A 16,716-nucleotide genomic window follows, 5' to 3' on the forward strand; every position below is an offset into this window, starting at 1 on the left:
GCGCTCAGATTCTCACCCTGATTTCTTCTTCGAGTTCTCTACGAGTCCATGCTCATCGGATACTGACTGCCCTATACCAGATTCCTTACGTGACCTTCCACTCTCTCATCAAGAAACTGAATCCAACACTTCTCTTTATGATCAACAACGCTCAGATTCTCACCCTGATTTCCTCTTCGAGTTCTCTAAGAGTCCATGCTCATTGGATACTGACTGCCCCACACCAGATAACATCATCTTCTGCGGGAAAATCTTAAGCTGCAAAAATGAAGAACCTACTAATAATAATTATGATAATAAACCTGTAAGCTCAGCTGGGTCGTTGAAGAAAAACAAGATTTCATTAAACTCATCCTCCAAGTCTTCATCTCCGCCATGGACAGCCCAAAGTTTGATACGCTCCCTATCATCAGGCAATTCAAGGAAACAGCGTAAGTTCTTGATTGGATTGGCCAAGATTCCAACAAAAATGGAGCTCAGTGACATAAGGGAAAGACAAAAGCGACAAGCTCCGCCTCCCATGTTCCCGGTGGTGGTCGCTGATGAAACTCCAGTTGTGAACGGAAGTAGCAGGAGCAAGAGCCGTCAATTGGGCCTGAGACCTTTAAGTTGTAGTGCCCACCTACGCAGCGGGTTGCCCAAGGCTTCTTTTGTTTGCTTCCCGCTGGCGAGGCCTGCTCTTTCTATTGACTAATTTACCGTTGGATTGTTCTTGAATTCAATGTTCTCTACGAGTTAAGTTCAGAATCAAATTCAGCATAAGATGACATGATCTTCTGCGGGAAAATCATATCTTGCAGCAAACCTTACTATTATTAATCTTGGGCCCTTATTTATCCCTGTTCTCAACACTAATAGGTTATAGGTAGTTGACGCTTGACAACAATAACAATCCAGAAATATGGTGGAAGAATTACCGACTAGATTACAGTGCTGCTGATGATATATGTTACATGCATTGCATTGGAGAAAATGTTCTATCAAGTGTGGGATGCTTTGTGTAATTTTACTTTTAGGAAGAATTTATAAAATAAGAAAAGGTAAGATAATGAAGTGTAAGTAACCAAACCTTCCCAACCCAAAGATGAGCGTTTTGGAGATTTTGAAATCTCCGAAAATCTTACCCTTTTAAAAAAATTTTCCTCCTAATAAATAAGTTTGGTACTTTAAAAACCCCGTCTCATACCTTCAAAAATTTTTTTCCCAGACAAATGGTTAATGATTTCACAATTATAGTAGGTTTCTTTTGCTTTTCAATTTTTAATCTTTTTATTTTTCAATGATTATGGATAGAAAAACTATCAGATTTCATAACAATAGACTCTAGCTTGTAAATGACAAATTCAATTTTTATCTATTTACTAGTATTAAATCCCATCCACTATTATTAATTACAATTGCAAATTAAACTATTTTAGTTGAAAGAATATACCCATGTTATCCAGAAATTCTTTAGCATAAAATAACTAAGTTGAAGGAAATCTAGTAAGACTTTAACATGGAGAAGAGATTGGCAACAGAGCTCCTTTTATTTTATAAAAAATATTTTTTATATTTTTATTATTTGAAATATTTAAAAAAAAATCAATGAAAAATATTTTTTAATAAATAAAAAAATTAAACTATTTTTAAAGAAAATAACTTCCTCCTTTTTTATAATTTTGATAATTTTATTAAATATTAAAATATTTATATATACATTATATAAGTACATATTATTAGTTTAACATTACAATTAAATAATAAAAAATATTTTTATAGAAAAATTTTATTTAGATGAAAAATACTTTTCATATATAAGTTATTTTCATGGAACAAATGAAATCTGAATAATTTTTTTTATTTTTTTGTTAATGATAGTAATAAATAGAAAAAAAAAAGAGAAAAGGTGCTGCAATTATAAATTACAAAAGAAATGCCAAAACAAAATGATATAATGCAAGTGTTTTTGAAAAAAACAAGATATAGTTTAATTATTTTAAATTTTATAAATAAATATTTTCAAGAGTGAGGTTGTGGCTTGTGGGGTTGTATATGCTGCTGCTGTGCTGCACGTAGGTTCCAAGTACCCCTTCCTGAGAATCCACCATGGTGGGAGGCATTTGATGCGGATAAATCTGGGATTGATGAAGCTTGTAGAGTTCTGGCTCGCTCGTACAACCTTCCCAAGGCAAAGTACATATCTGTCTGCAAGGATGGAGATTTTTCTTTTCCTAGCAAGTCTTCAGATTCACAATTGCAACCAGTTCCAAAGGTGGTTTTATTATCCTTTTTAATTTCAGCAATCTTTATTTCATTATCTGCCTTGTTCCTTTTGGCTTTCACAATGTTTGCAATTGTTATCTTGTCATAAAAGAATGCATGTTGCACATTTATAAATGGCAAGTACTGCCATTGTTTCAAGAAAATGGAGCATTGTAGTGGCTGTGATCAGAAAATGATGGCAACTTCAAGTATCGAAGAGAATTGCCTATATTTAAAATAAGAATAACATATAGGACTGCCACTAATTAAGAATGCGATCTTACTACGGAGTTTCTGTTCCTGTGCTCTTTCTGTAGGGACAACAGGGTGGTTCACCAGCTAATGATGATGTTGCTGCTGAGGTAGCTCCAACCATTGTTAGTGGTAAATCTGGGGGTTCTAAGGGTGCAATAATGAAAGCAGCCCTAGACAAGCTGAAGGAATCTAAGAAGAGTGATGATGAGTCCAAGTCTGCAAATGGTGATTCAAGAGAGGAACCCATTCCAAGATCCAAGTCTGAGCGCAGAGCAGAGGCAAGTGGGAACAGGAGCAAGGACAGGGAGAAAGAAAGGGCAATAATAAAGGACCAGGTGTTGGGATTTATGGACATATGTATATATATATATATATATATATATATATATATTAAAATTAACAATAATTATATGTTATGTCTATCATAAAAGGTTTAGTCCAAATAGTAAAAGTGATCTAATTTGGTTAAAATTAATATGGACCTAATTATGTTATAAAGTATGAGTTTAAATGTGTAGATACTCTATATATACTTGCTAATTTTATGATGGGTCAAATTAAAAATAGAGAAAATATATTCATATATAAAAGGGTTATGGTCCCTAAATTATAGGCATAATTTTTTTCTGACATCTTATCATTAGAAAAGATAGAATTCTCTTTCTTGATTGTGTATATCAATTTGGAAGACCTAGAAAGCAAGACCGTAAAATTTTTATCAGTATCATGGATTCAGGTACGCTTCCGTATGCAGTTTAATTTCTTGATGATTTGGCATGATGGATTATGGCTACATGAAATCTAGGGTTTCTACAACAATTTGGGTTCTACAACAATTGGTATCAAAGCCACCTTCATGCTGATTCATTGAGATTTGATTTTTTGGCGTTTGGTTTTCATGGCTCCCCTTGGTATATTTGTTATTGATTATATATTATGTTTTAATGGCCATGAAATTCATTGTTTTGGTATTGCCTTGGACTTTGATATTTACGGTATTGCGGCATGCATATATATATATTTTATTAGTTTGTTATTTTCAAGATTTGCAACAGCCATCTGTTGCTTTGATTAGTTTCTTTATTGCTTTGGCTACTGTACATGTATATTGTAGACACCATATTTTGACCGACCTCCGAAGGCAAGGGTCTTTTAAAATCGAAACTTTATTATCTGTTCTCTATCGATGTCCCGATCACAAGGTAGTTTTTCCGAACTTACCGATTCCTCGTTCTTGGAACAAATCAACCTCACGCTCAAGTTAGATTGTTTTCCAATCTCTTGGTCTTTATTAGATGAGTTCGGATCAACACTGGGTCTCCGGACCATCCGATCTTACCTACTGATATTCTCTGATCTCTCTGTATAAATATTGTGGAACTTCATTTGGCTAATATTGTGATCAGACTTCTCGCTTGAATGCCCCAGATATTCCTTAAAATAAAGTTAAGGTTTCTATCCGGTCTAATAATGGTTCCGATCTTAAAAGTTCAAAGTCAATGTCAAATTTCTGCAATTCTAATATTTTAAAGTTTCATCCGGTATTCGGTCATGACTTAGTCCGATCTCATGCTCACATATAATGTTTTTTCGATCTTTTATCTTCTGATTAATAGTCATTTTCAAGTTCAATGTTCAACTACATTCAATCAACTAAGTACTCAGACAATTTGGTTTGGACGCTTTCCGATCTCATCAAGAAATTGAACAAAAGCTTCAATTCATTTCAAAATAAAATGTATAAGTCATTCGGCAAGAGGGTCTCCCCCAGCCTGCTCCCCGGGTACATATTTAGTTCTCTCATCCTCTCGCTCTCTCTCAGGCTCCTCCTCGCTCTCCTCCTCACCCCTAGGGACAAGATCCACCATCCAGGAGAAGTCCTCCTCAGGACAGCGCCTCACAAGCTCGACCAGAAGATCGCCATGTGCATTCACATAAGCGCCAGCTTTCCTTGTCACGGCCTCCTCTTCTTTCACTCTGATCTCCTCAGTAAGGCTAGCGACATCGGTAGTTCGGCAGGCCCGAGCTTCTTCTAGTTCACGCTCCAGTTCGGCTATCCTGTCCTCATAAGATTTCATCCGACCCTCAATCTCGGTGATGTAGTCCTGAGTGGACGAAAGTTGGGATCGAGCAGAAGCAGCGTCCTGGACTGCCTTTAAAATTTTCTGTCTCAAGAGATGAGCCTTTTCTCTGATTATGTGTTGATTCACAAGGCTCTCTACTCTCAAGCTCATCGTCTAAGCCAGGAGATCGTCAATGCTATCCGGGGTCAGCCTATTCCGATCGTCCTGGAAGCAGATGGTGGCACCAAAACTTTGGCCAAGCCAGGATTCCCCCGAACTGAGCAGTTCTTCTCTAACAAGTGAATGAAGACCTGGGTACCACGAGAAAGGGTCAGCACAACAGGTTGGGAAGACCCTCCCTCCGCACTTTGATAAAATCAAGGGAGGTAGCGGTTCATCTTATCGAGGAGGGGAAGGAGCGATCTCTACATCTGGGATCGGCTGTCCCGAAGGTCAGGACGAAGAGCTCGACACTTCTACCGAGTCTCGCCCTAGCGTCTGGGATACCGCAGCAATCTTCATTTCCCGTACCTTCCGGGAGACCTCTTTTTTTCGCTTGTAGCTCTCCTTCGCGCCCTCGCCTCCAGCCATTCTTGCACAAAAAAATAAGTTAGTGAGATCACCTAAGTCAGGAGGCTAAAGATTTAGTTTATACCGATCCCGGGTCCGAGGTCAGAGAGCTGCAGTTCATAATCTTTATTGGTGATCATCTGCATTAGCCACCACTTCAGTTCGGCCATAACAACATCTAAGCATGAATACTTGTGAGTGGCCGCCTGATCCTTCAATTCCTTTACCATGGCGTCCTCGTCCCTATTTAGGGCGATCTTTTTTGGAACTGAAGGGACCAGGTATTGCCAACTCTGTGGGATACCCTCGAAGCCATTCGGAATCTTGCTCCTTAATATAAAGAACCAGTTCTTTCAATTCTACAATGAAGAAGGGAGATCGGTAAAAAGCCCACAGTGCGGCTTGGCTTGGAAGAACCAGTACTCGTCATCCTTTCGATGAGTGAGCCTATGCAACTCAGCAAAAACTTTTGTTGTGGGCTCAAGCTTTTTGGCTCGACATAAGCCTCTAAAAGCCACCAGAATCCGCCATGAGTTTGGGTGCACTTGGGCTACACATACATGGTGGAACTTCAGAACGGCCTTAAAGAAGTTGTCAAGGGGGAACCGAAGCCCGGCTTTCAATTATTCTTCATACACTATGATCACGTCATTTTCGTCAAAGAAATGATCAACTCGGAGATCGGCATGACATCTGATAAGCTCGAAGGAGTCAGTCCGGAGGTTGTACTCTTGACTGATGGACTGCAGATCAGTTTCCTGGAGGACCGATGGTAACTCATCCATGGGAAGATTTTCTTTCCCTGAGGAAGATGCCTGTTTTGATTGGGCCGCTCGACCGTGGGCTGAGACAGAGGTCGTAGAAGGTTCAGGTCGCCCACTCGGCCTGACCACCTCAACTTCGTCTGGCGTCCACGAGATATGAATAGAGGGAGGATTAACAGCTCTCTGACTTTCGGTACCACTCATTTTTAGAAAACAAAAAGAAATTAATCGGAAAAAGATTGAAACCCTTATCGAAATATAAATTGGGGCCTGAAAACTTTAGAAAACGAGAGGAAGTGCTGAAATTGCTAGGGGAAGCTCTGAAATGACATAAGGAAGCAAATGAGTCACCTCTCCCCTATTTATATCCGTATGAGCATTAAATGCTCACGAAGTCCTAAGCGATGCATTGGTTAGCGGAACCGGGCCGCCTCCTTGACACTTCGCAAGAAGGTTCCAGAAACATAATAAAAATCAGATAAATGAGATTGGTTAACTAAGGTCATCAAATTGAATAATTTCCAAACCTACTGATTACCGAATGGCGATTCGTCTAGGGATCAGATCGGATACACTTATCAGAGATCAGAAAAATAACTAATGCAATAACAAAACAAAAACATTCAAATAAAAGTTTCATTTCATTTCCAAAAGATCGGATTACATCATTTGGGCGATCTCAAAAGATCGGATTACATCATTTGGGCGATCTCTCAAAATCAGCACTATATTCTACCTAGCTTAAGACAACTCCGAATGCTGCCTATGTCAAAGCCTAGTCTTGTGGCTGAATCAAAAGATGTGTTTCATCAGAAGCCAGTCACAAATATTGGATAGATGTGCAGCTCAGAAAGGGTGACTATGACTCTCATGATATTGAGCGGAGTCATCACCAATGTCAACTACCAGAACTGAGCTGCAGTCGGGACGCCAGATATGGTTGGAAGCCAAATGAACTTCAAGAGGCGGTCCCTAACATCAAGATTGAAATTAGCAGTCCTCTTGTCCGAGATCGGTCTACCGATTGTACTGATAGACCGATTCGAGATCGGCACGGCCATCACTTTCGATCTTGATCGGTAAATTAGTCCGGTTCCCTCACTGTCATTAGATGACGTTCTCATAGCTCTTCGATCGCCGGGGTCATAAATTTTCAGGTGAAGGGGTGAAGGAAACAGTCGGAAAAAGATTAAAATGGCCATCATAATTAGAATTATCACCGGAAAAGCTAGAATTGTGGAAGTGGTGCATTGAAAATGAACTGAAAAAGGAAAAGTGAGGTGTGAAAATGATTTCCCATTGCTGCATATATATAAGGCCTTGGCATTTATTGCATACAGAACCCGAAGCGGATGCATCGGTAACTGAAGAATTTATTACTTTGACCAATGCAAGTTAGATAGAGAGGAAAGATCTAGAATGAGACAGATCGGGAAATAAGAGGGGACCCAATGCAAGAGATAGAGATCGAAAAAGGGGATGGTCATAACGGGGAGATCGGAAGAAACAGGAGATAACCTATAGAGATCGAAAAACGTAGAGGGATTAAATAACTTTCAATTAACTCTCTTCATCGTCAGATCCGAGTTAGTTAAAGCGTTGCAGGCATGATCAGATCCTCACCACACATCTCATCTATAAAAATGCCCACCTAGCCGCCAGACGCTGAAACAGTTAAGGCAGTCCTGTACATCTCGATCTCCACCGTTGATCATAATCGTAAGGATGGATTCGGAGCCCTCGGATCAAAAAGCAGATGACAGGTTCGACGCTTTTTATTCCCAGCCTTTGGATCCATCTTGTAAGGCAAGACCCTGAGCCGTTGGATTAAGAGAAGAAAGGACGAATATTCTGAACAGAATCCCGACCCTCCATTTTGATTCTCTTTAATTCTCAGACATCAGATTATGTTCTTTTGAATCTAAACCCTCCGTCTCCCCTGGTGAGATCCTGACCCTTCATTATGGGCACCCGTTGCTTATAAATACTTGCATGCAACACTGGACGAAAAAAAAAAGAGAAGGTGGTATTATCGTGGAAAGACTTTGGATTTTTATTCAGTCTTGCTACTTGCCATTTTGAGCTTTCGAAGTATTGAGAAACTTTAGAAACCAGTTTTCTGAAGTATTTCACTAAAAGGAGCTCTAAATCCTAACATTTTCATTGTTAGTTCCTCTGCACCACCCTATGAAACCATCTTCATTACACCTCGTTCCAACCGCTCTAGTATCTGGCATTACCTTCCGAGTTCAATTTCGTTCTGACCTATTCCCATTACTTTGGGTAAGTTCGAGTCCTGCGGCCTTCAGCTTTCACTTCTGCAAGATTTGTGGATACCGGAGTCAGCTCATCTGTCTCCTCAACATCCCACAGGTAAGCGTCTAAACTGTTATTTTGTCGAATATCCTTGTTTCGTTTTCTCCCATTTTCTTTTAAAATTTCTTTTACATCCAATCGCACTAAATCTCAAAATAGATTATCTAGGCCAATAGTTATTTCCTGTGTCTTCTTTTATTTCATTTGTAAATTTCATTTATCGTCACTTAGTTTTCATTCCTTTCGAGAGTATACATTCAAGTCATAGGCAACTTGTAAATACTCCAAAGAATATAGACAATGGTGTTTTAATATGAGAGTTTTGGGTCGGAACAAATAAAAAAAAATGATAAAGAAAGATAAGTGTAACAAAAGATTGGAAACAATAATAGGTCAAATAAACAAGTTATGAGATCGGGCCTCGGAACGAATCTAGCTGATAAGACAATAGATCGGGAATTAAAATAAGTTCGGATCCCGGACGAGGGGCAAAAGAGATCGGATCAAAGAATTCTGATAAGGCAATCACGTAGAAGATCAGCAAGTAGTTCGGTCTTGCATCCACCATCTAGTTATAAGTTCCCGTAGGCTAGGAAAAGCTTTACACGGGTCTCTTATATCCTCGGTACTTCATTCCCACAAAAAGGGGTCAAGAAGGACCCTTTACCAAAATCCTTAATTCCCAGTTCTTACAAAACGCCATTCTAATAAACACATTAAGAGTTCGGGGGAGAGTTCTTACCTGAACTCAGTTTAATTTTTAACGTAAACAAATTAAGAGTTCGGGGGAGAGTTCTTACCCGAACTCAGCCAAATTTTTAACGCAACACACTAAGAGTTCGAGGGAGAGTTCTTACCTGAGTTCTCAATTAAAATTCTTAACACTAAGAGATCGGGGGAGAGTTCTTACCCAAGTTCTCAATTAAAATTCTTAAAACTAAGAGATCAGGGGAGAGTCCTTACCCGAGTTCTCAATTAAAATTCTTAAAACTAAGAGATCGGGGAAGAGTCCTTACCCGAGTTTTCAACTAAATTCTCAACACTAAGAGACCAAGGGAGAGTCCTTACTCGAGTTCTCAATTAAAATTCTTAACACTAAGAGATCAGGGGAGAGTTTTTACCTGAATTCTCGGCCAATCTTAATAAAATATGTGGAGATCGGAGGAGAGTTCTTATCCGAAATCTCCCACTTAAATTTTTAACATAATACATTAAAGGATTGGGAGAGAGTTCTTACCCGAATTCTCTTAACTTAAATCCAAATTAAAATATCACAACTTCAATATGCGAATTAACCCCCAATAAAAATCCGTTACATTACACCTAATCATTGAAGGATCATCTCATATACTCGTGTTCTTGGGCAACCTTAAATAGTGAGATATCAAATATTCCTTTTATCCTCATAAAGGATTAAAATCGTCATTCCAACCCCCTAGTTATCAATTTTAATTTATAAAGAGCATAACATTAAATCTGCTTACCCTCGTTGAGGGACGAGGTAGGGTGCCTAACACCTTCCCCACCCGTATATGGACCCCGAACCTAGAATCTCTATTTTTGAAGTGGTTCTTAATTTATTTTTACAAATGGTTTTCTTTAATTTCCCTCAAAATTAAAGTGGCGACTCCTCACTTTTCCAACTTCGGTGAGAACTCGTCCGGCGACCGCAAAACCCTTGTGACATATATATAAAAATTGAATTTGTTTAAGGTACAATAAATTTGGTTGGCCTTCTAAATGTTGTGACTGCACGCAATTTTTTTTGTTGCCTTTCTTTATAAAAAAAAAGGGGGGGGGGCAGTAAGTTGAGTTTTTATATAAAGTGCAATGGACTTTGGGATTTAAATTTGAATATTGGTATATATATATATATATATATATATATATATATATATATATATATATATATATATTTTGAGATGAATTAATTGATCCAACATGTTGTGAAAGTGACCTCTGTGGAAATAAATGAATTTATTTTGAAATATATAAACGGCTGAGTGTATGTAATTTATGTGAATATTGATTGGCCCAAAGGAAGATCTATATTTAGCATGATTACATATGCACTTGTGGTAATAAACACGTGATAATTATTTGGTTTTTGCATGCGAGTAATGAATCGGCCCAAAAAAAGATTTATTGTTCGACATGTTATCTTATTATCAGTGTTTGATTACTACATCAAAATATCACTTACAAGTTAATATTTTGTCCAAAGATGAAATATTAATGGAGTGCCCGGTATCTTGAGATGGGATTTGCCATTATTTGAATTTATTATTCCATTTTATTTTCTTTTATTTTTTTAGTACTTATGTGAGTTTGTTTTTTTTTTTTTGTTTTGTTCTTAATTCAGTTTCTACTCCTGCTGCTAATATCACTACTAGTATCAACTCCATTCCTATGCTAAATGGCATGAATTTTAAGGCATGGCAGGAGAGTTTAATGATCACTCTCGGAGTCATGGATCTAGACCTTGCATTAAGGGTTCCCAAACCTGCTAATCTCACTAATAAGAGTACCTCTGATGAAAAGAGGGAGATGGAAAAGTGGGAAAAGTCTAATCGTATAAGTCTTATGGTCATTAAGCGTGCCATTCCAAAAGCTTTTAGGGCCACTATGTCCAATCAGGTGGATACAGCTAAAGCTTTCCTTGAGAACCTTGAGAAGAGATTTGCTAAGAATGAAAAGACTGAAACTAGTACAATCTTAGCAAAGCTCTTCTCTATGAGGTACACAGGCAAAGGAAGTATAAGAGAGTACATTATGGAAATGTCTGATCTTGCTTCAAAATTAAAGGCACTCAAGTTGGATTTATCTAAAGACTTGTTAATGCATTTGGTTTTGATATCCCTTCTAGTGCAGTTCAGTCAATTGAAAGTGAGCTATAATTGTCAAAAGGACTCTTGGTCCCTTAATGAGCTCATCTCACACTGTGTTCAGGAAGAAGATAGATTGAAGCAAGAAAGGACACCGAGTGCTCACTTGGCCTCCACCATAAAGAACAAAAGGAAAGACAATAAGAAAAATAAGAAAAAGGAAGCTACGGAAATAGCACTACAGAAGAAACAACATAAGGAACCAACTCAGGATGGTTGTTTCTTCTGTGGAGTGGCAGGTCATAAGGTCATAAGAAGAAGCAGTGTACCAACTATCATGCATGGCGTGTAAAGAAAGGGTTGCCTAAATTACTGAAAGCCTATGATGGTGAAAGATACATCTATGTTGGTGATGGCAAGTCGATAGAGGTCAAAGCAATTGGAACTTTTAGATTATTGTTAAGAACTGGTTAATATTTGGATTTGATTGATACTTTTGTTGTATCATCCTTTAGACGAAATTTGATTTCTATTTCAGTATTGGACAAATTTGATTATTGTTGTTCATTTGGAAATGGAAAATTTAGTCTTTTTCAAAAATCAAAATTTGGTTGGTTCTGGTTCTTTATCAGGTTGTGATAATCTATATTTGCTTAATACAGTTGCTTCATTTAATGAATCCTTGTATGTTAATGTAATGGGTAAAAAAATGCAATTTAACCAGAGAGAATTCAGCTTCGTTGTGGTGCAAGAGATTAGGTCACATCTCTAAAAAGAGAATTGAGAGACTTGTGTCTGACGGTATTCTCGATCCCCTTGATTTTTCAGATTTTAATATGTGTGTGAATTGCATTAAGGGGAAACAAACAAATGTCAGAAGATTTGGTGCCAACAGGAAATCAGACATCTTGGAACTAATATATACAGATATTTGTGGACCATTCCCTACGGCTTCTTAGAATGGTCAACAATATTTCATAACGTTTATAGATGATTTTTCACGATGTGGCTACCTTTATCTCATTCATGAGAAATCGCAATCACTAGACATGTTCAAAAGTTATAAAGCTGAAGTTGAGAATCAACTCAATAAAAGGATTAAAAGCATTAGATCTGACCGTGGTGGTGAATACTATGGCAGATATAACGGATCAAGCGAACAATGTCTAGGTCCATTTGCAAAATTCCTAGAGGAATGCGGTATCGTCCCATAGTACACTATGCTGAGTTTGCCCACTATGAATGGTTTTGCTGAAATACGAAATAGAACACTTAAGGATATGGTAAGGAGTATGATCAGTCATTCTACCTTACTTGAATCACTCTGGGAATAGGCATTAAATACTACAATATATATACTCAATAGAGTACCAACTAAGGCAACTGAAAAGACCCTTATGAGCTTTGGACAGGTAAAAAGCCTAGTCCAAAGCACCTTTATATTTAGGGATGTCCAGCTGAGGCAAGACCATATAGACCAAATGAAAAGAAACTAGACTCTAGGACTGTCGGTTGCTATTTCATTGGATACTCTGAAAGGTCCAGGGGTTACAAATTTTATGATCCCCTGACTAAGTCCATTTTCGAGACAGGTAATGCTTGGTTCTTTGAGGATGTTGAGTTTGCGGGGGGAGAAAGACTTAAGGACTTTGTCTTTGAAGAGGAATATGTCGATATTCCTTTAATTGCTATGGACAATGACCAGGAACAGTTTCATATACCTGACATTGTTCAAGAAGCAACTCCAGATGAAGACAATGTCATTAACCCTCATACTCAACCTCAAGAAGTTGTTCCAGAAGAGCAAACTCTACAGCCTCAAGAACCATTGCCATTAAGGAGGTCCACTAGAGAAAGAAGAAATGCAATTTCAGATGATTATATTGTGTTTCTCCAAGAACATGATGTTGACATTGGTGTGATGGAAAATAATTCAATCAATTTTCGTCAAGCCATGGAAAGTTCTAATTCTCAAAAGTGGAAAGATGCCATGAATGAAGAAATTAAGTCTATGAAGGATAATGTATGGGATCTTGTCCCATTGCCTAAAGATATGAAGCCCATTAGTTGTAAATGGATATTAGAAACCAAGAGGGATTTAAAGGGCAATGTGGAGAGGTACAAGGCATGTCTTGTTGCTAAAGGCTTTACACAGAAAGAAGGCATCGATTATAAAGAGACATTCTCTCTAGTTTCATCGAAAGAGTACTCTTTTAGGATTATAATGGCATTAGTGGCATATTTTCATCTTGAGCTACATTAGATGGATGTCAAGACAGCGTTTCTCAATGGCGACATTTATGAGAAAATTTATATGGTGCAACCAGAAAACTATGTATCAAGTGATGCAAAGTCAATGGTTTGCAAATTAAAGAAATCCATTTATGGGCTTAAGCAGGCGTCTCTTCAATGGTATTACAAATTTCACCAAGTCGTTGTCTCATTTGGTTTTGAGATGAATTTGGTTGACAATTGTGTATACCACAAATTCAGTGGGAGTAAGCATATTTTCTTAGTTTTATATGTCGATGACATATTGCTTGCCAACAATGATATAAGATTGTTGCATGAGACCAAGAGATTTCTAGCAAGAAAGTTTGAGATGAAAGATCTTGGTGATGCAACTTTTGTATTAGGGATCCAGATACATCGAGATCGCTCTCGAGGTATCCTTGGATTATCCCAAAAGGCCTATATCGAAAAGGTTTTCAAGAGATATGGCATGCAAGATTGTAAACCAGGTGATACCCCTGTGGCTAAAGGAGACAAGTTCAGTCTTGGACAATGCCCTAAAAATGTTTTTGAGGAAAAACAAATGCAAAAGGTTCCTTATGCATCAGCAGTAGGAAGCCTAATGTATGCTCAGGTTTGTACGCATCCAGATATTGCGTACATAGTTAGAGTGTTGGGCAGATATTTAAGCAATCTAGGAATGGATCATTGGAAAGCAGCAAAACGAGTCATGCGGCATCTACAGAGAACAAAACATTACATGCTCACATACAGAAGGTCGGATAAGTTAGAGATCATTGGTTATTCAGACTTCGACTTTGCAGGATGTCAAGATAGCATGAAATCGACATTAGGCTATATCTATTTGCTTGCTGGAGGAGCTATCTTGTGGAAGAATGCTAAATAGACAATCATAGCTTCTTCCACCATGGCAGCTGAGTTTATAGCATGCTATGAGGCATCTAATCATGGAATATAGTTGCGAAACTTTGTCACTAGGCTACAAATTGTAGATAAAATAGAAAGACCACTTAAGATTTTCTGTGACAATAAGTCAGCAGTCTTGTATTCCAATAACAAAAGGAGTTCAAGTAAGTCAAAGCACATAGACATTAAATTCCTAGTTGTTAAAGAAAGAATTCAAAGTGGTCAGGTGTTTATAGAGCATATTGGCACAAACTCCATGGTCGCGGATCCACTAAGGGATTGCCACCCAAGGTCTTTCATGGGCATACTGCTCATATGGGTGTCATGTTTTTTTGAGGATATTCAGTTTTAGTGGGAGTTTGTATTTTTGCTTTTCTATTATAGACACATTTTCAGTTTTTAGTTTATGGATATTTTGAGGATATTTTCTGTAGAAATAAAATTTCTTTCAGTTATTCACACTTTAATTTTGGTATGGTTTGATCTCACTAAGATTTAAAGTGGACCAGTTGAAAATAGACATGTTCAGATCACATTACATGTAATTTTTATGCTACACATCCATACTTGATCTATGTCATTTGATTATGTTAATATACGTGATTAGGGATGGACTTAGTTTAGACATGTGTAACGAAAGTTGCCTTAGTTCTAAATTAGCCTAATTGATGAACGAGATTGTTTGGAAATGCCTTTGAATCATGAAAGTAAAATTTTGAGCTCATAAGGTTATATTATGACATACAATTATAAAGTGATATATATATATATATATATATATATATATATATTAAGATTAATAATAATGGTATGTTATGTCTATCATAAAAGGCTTGGTCCAAATAGTAAAAGTGATCTAATTTGGTTAAAATTAAGATGAGTCTAAATTATATCATAATGTATGAGTTTAAATGTGTAGATATTCTATATATAGTTTCTAATTTTATGATGGACCAAATTAGAAATAGTGAAAATATATCCAGATATAAAAGGGTTATAGTCCCCAATTATAAGTACGATTCCATCATTAGAAAAATTAGAATTCTTTCCCTTGATCTTGTATATCAATTTGAAAAATATAGAACCGCAAGACCAAAAATTTTATCGGTATCATAGATTCAGGTAGGCTTCTGCATCCAATTTAATTTCTTGATGATTTGGCATGATGAATTATAGATAGATAGAATCTAAGATTTTTACAACAATTTGGGTTTCTACAACACCAGGATCACGGGATGGGTATTGATTCTGATAGGGAAAGAGAGCGGGAGAAGACCGAGAGGCACAGAGATAAATCCAAGGATCAAGGACATCGTTTCAAAGGACAGGGGAAAGGATTCAGGTTAGTTGTTGAGTTCTCATTGATTGGTCAGCCTACAGCTGAAGCACATACTTTCCTAACACTAATTTTGTAAACAGTTTTTACCATCAACTGATTTTCTAATTATGTGTTCATCCAATGCAAATGCAGGACATTCAGAGAAGTCAAGATGTCTTTCATCACGTGGTATACGTTAAAATTATCTTTCAGCTATGATATGTCTGGTGGTATTTTCAATTTTCTTTCACTATTTACAAGTTCGATCACCTGAAACTATTTTGCATTTCCAGATCATGACTATCACAACTGTTCTTATTGTAGACATCACTCATATGCTTAAACCTGTCACTGAGGTTTGCACCCTACTGTAGCCATTGTCAGAAACACTAGTCGTAAATGACTATTTGTTTTCTTTTTGGCAGGTTTAGTATGCAGGAAAGTGGCAATTAAATTTGGTTTCAGATTTTCAACCTGATATCATTTTTGTACTGCATTTGAACAGACTGATTTTGCTAATCCTGCAGTCTTGAGCTAAGAATTCCTTTCTGCCAGATCCTTTTCCATTAAACAGTGTCCTGCCAATTACCATAGCAAAGAACAGTTGATGTGGCACGGATGATGTATTCTGCTCTATCTATACTCTTTGCACAAAGATCATCCATTTTTCCTATTCAAAATAAAAGTCTTCTACTTTTCGAAACATGGTAGCTGGGTCTCTAAAACTCGTATCAAAATCATGGACGGCATCTCCTTGGTGGTTACTGGAATGTGTAAAGCCTCTCAGAATGATATAGACAAGAAGAAAATGAAGCAAGTCAAGGAAAGCTTGCAGTGTAGACAATTAAATATGGAACAATTAAATTACCGACATAGGCAGATGAAAAAGGAGATTTTAATGTGCCTTGTATAAGAAATGATTTTATTATCGAGTATTAATAAATGATGCATTTAATATGAATTCAACCTTAAATGAAAATTAATTTAATAATCATTAAATTAAATATTTATATTAAAATTTATATAAAATTAATTACAGTGTATATAATAAATGCACAAATCTAAATAAATCTAATAATTGCTAAGCTTATCAACTTTTCATTAACAAATAAATTATTTAATAGTAATTAATATAAATATCATTTATTTTTAAATTTTTGAAATTTAATTTTAATAAATTATTTGTATTATTTTTTAAATTA

General features: G+C 36.9%; 1 pseudogene; it reads left to right on the top strand.

Moving 5' to 3' along the window:
• Nucleotides 1–2,000: 2,000 nt before the first annotated feature.
• On the top strand, nucleotides 2,001–16,052 carry LOC131173005 (cyclin-L1-1-like; annotated as a pseudogene).
• Nucleotides 16,053–16,716: the final 664 nt, after the last annotated feature.

The sequence above is a fragment of the Hevea brasiliensis genome, chromosome 14, assembly GCF_030052815.1.
Source record: "Hevea brasiliensis isolate MT/VB/25A 57/8 chromosome 14, ASM3005281v1, whole genome shotgun sequence".
Lineage (NCBI taxonomy): Eukaryota > Viridiplantae > Streptophyta > Magnoliopsida > Malpighiales > Euphorbiaceae > Hevea > Hevea brasiliensis.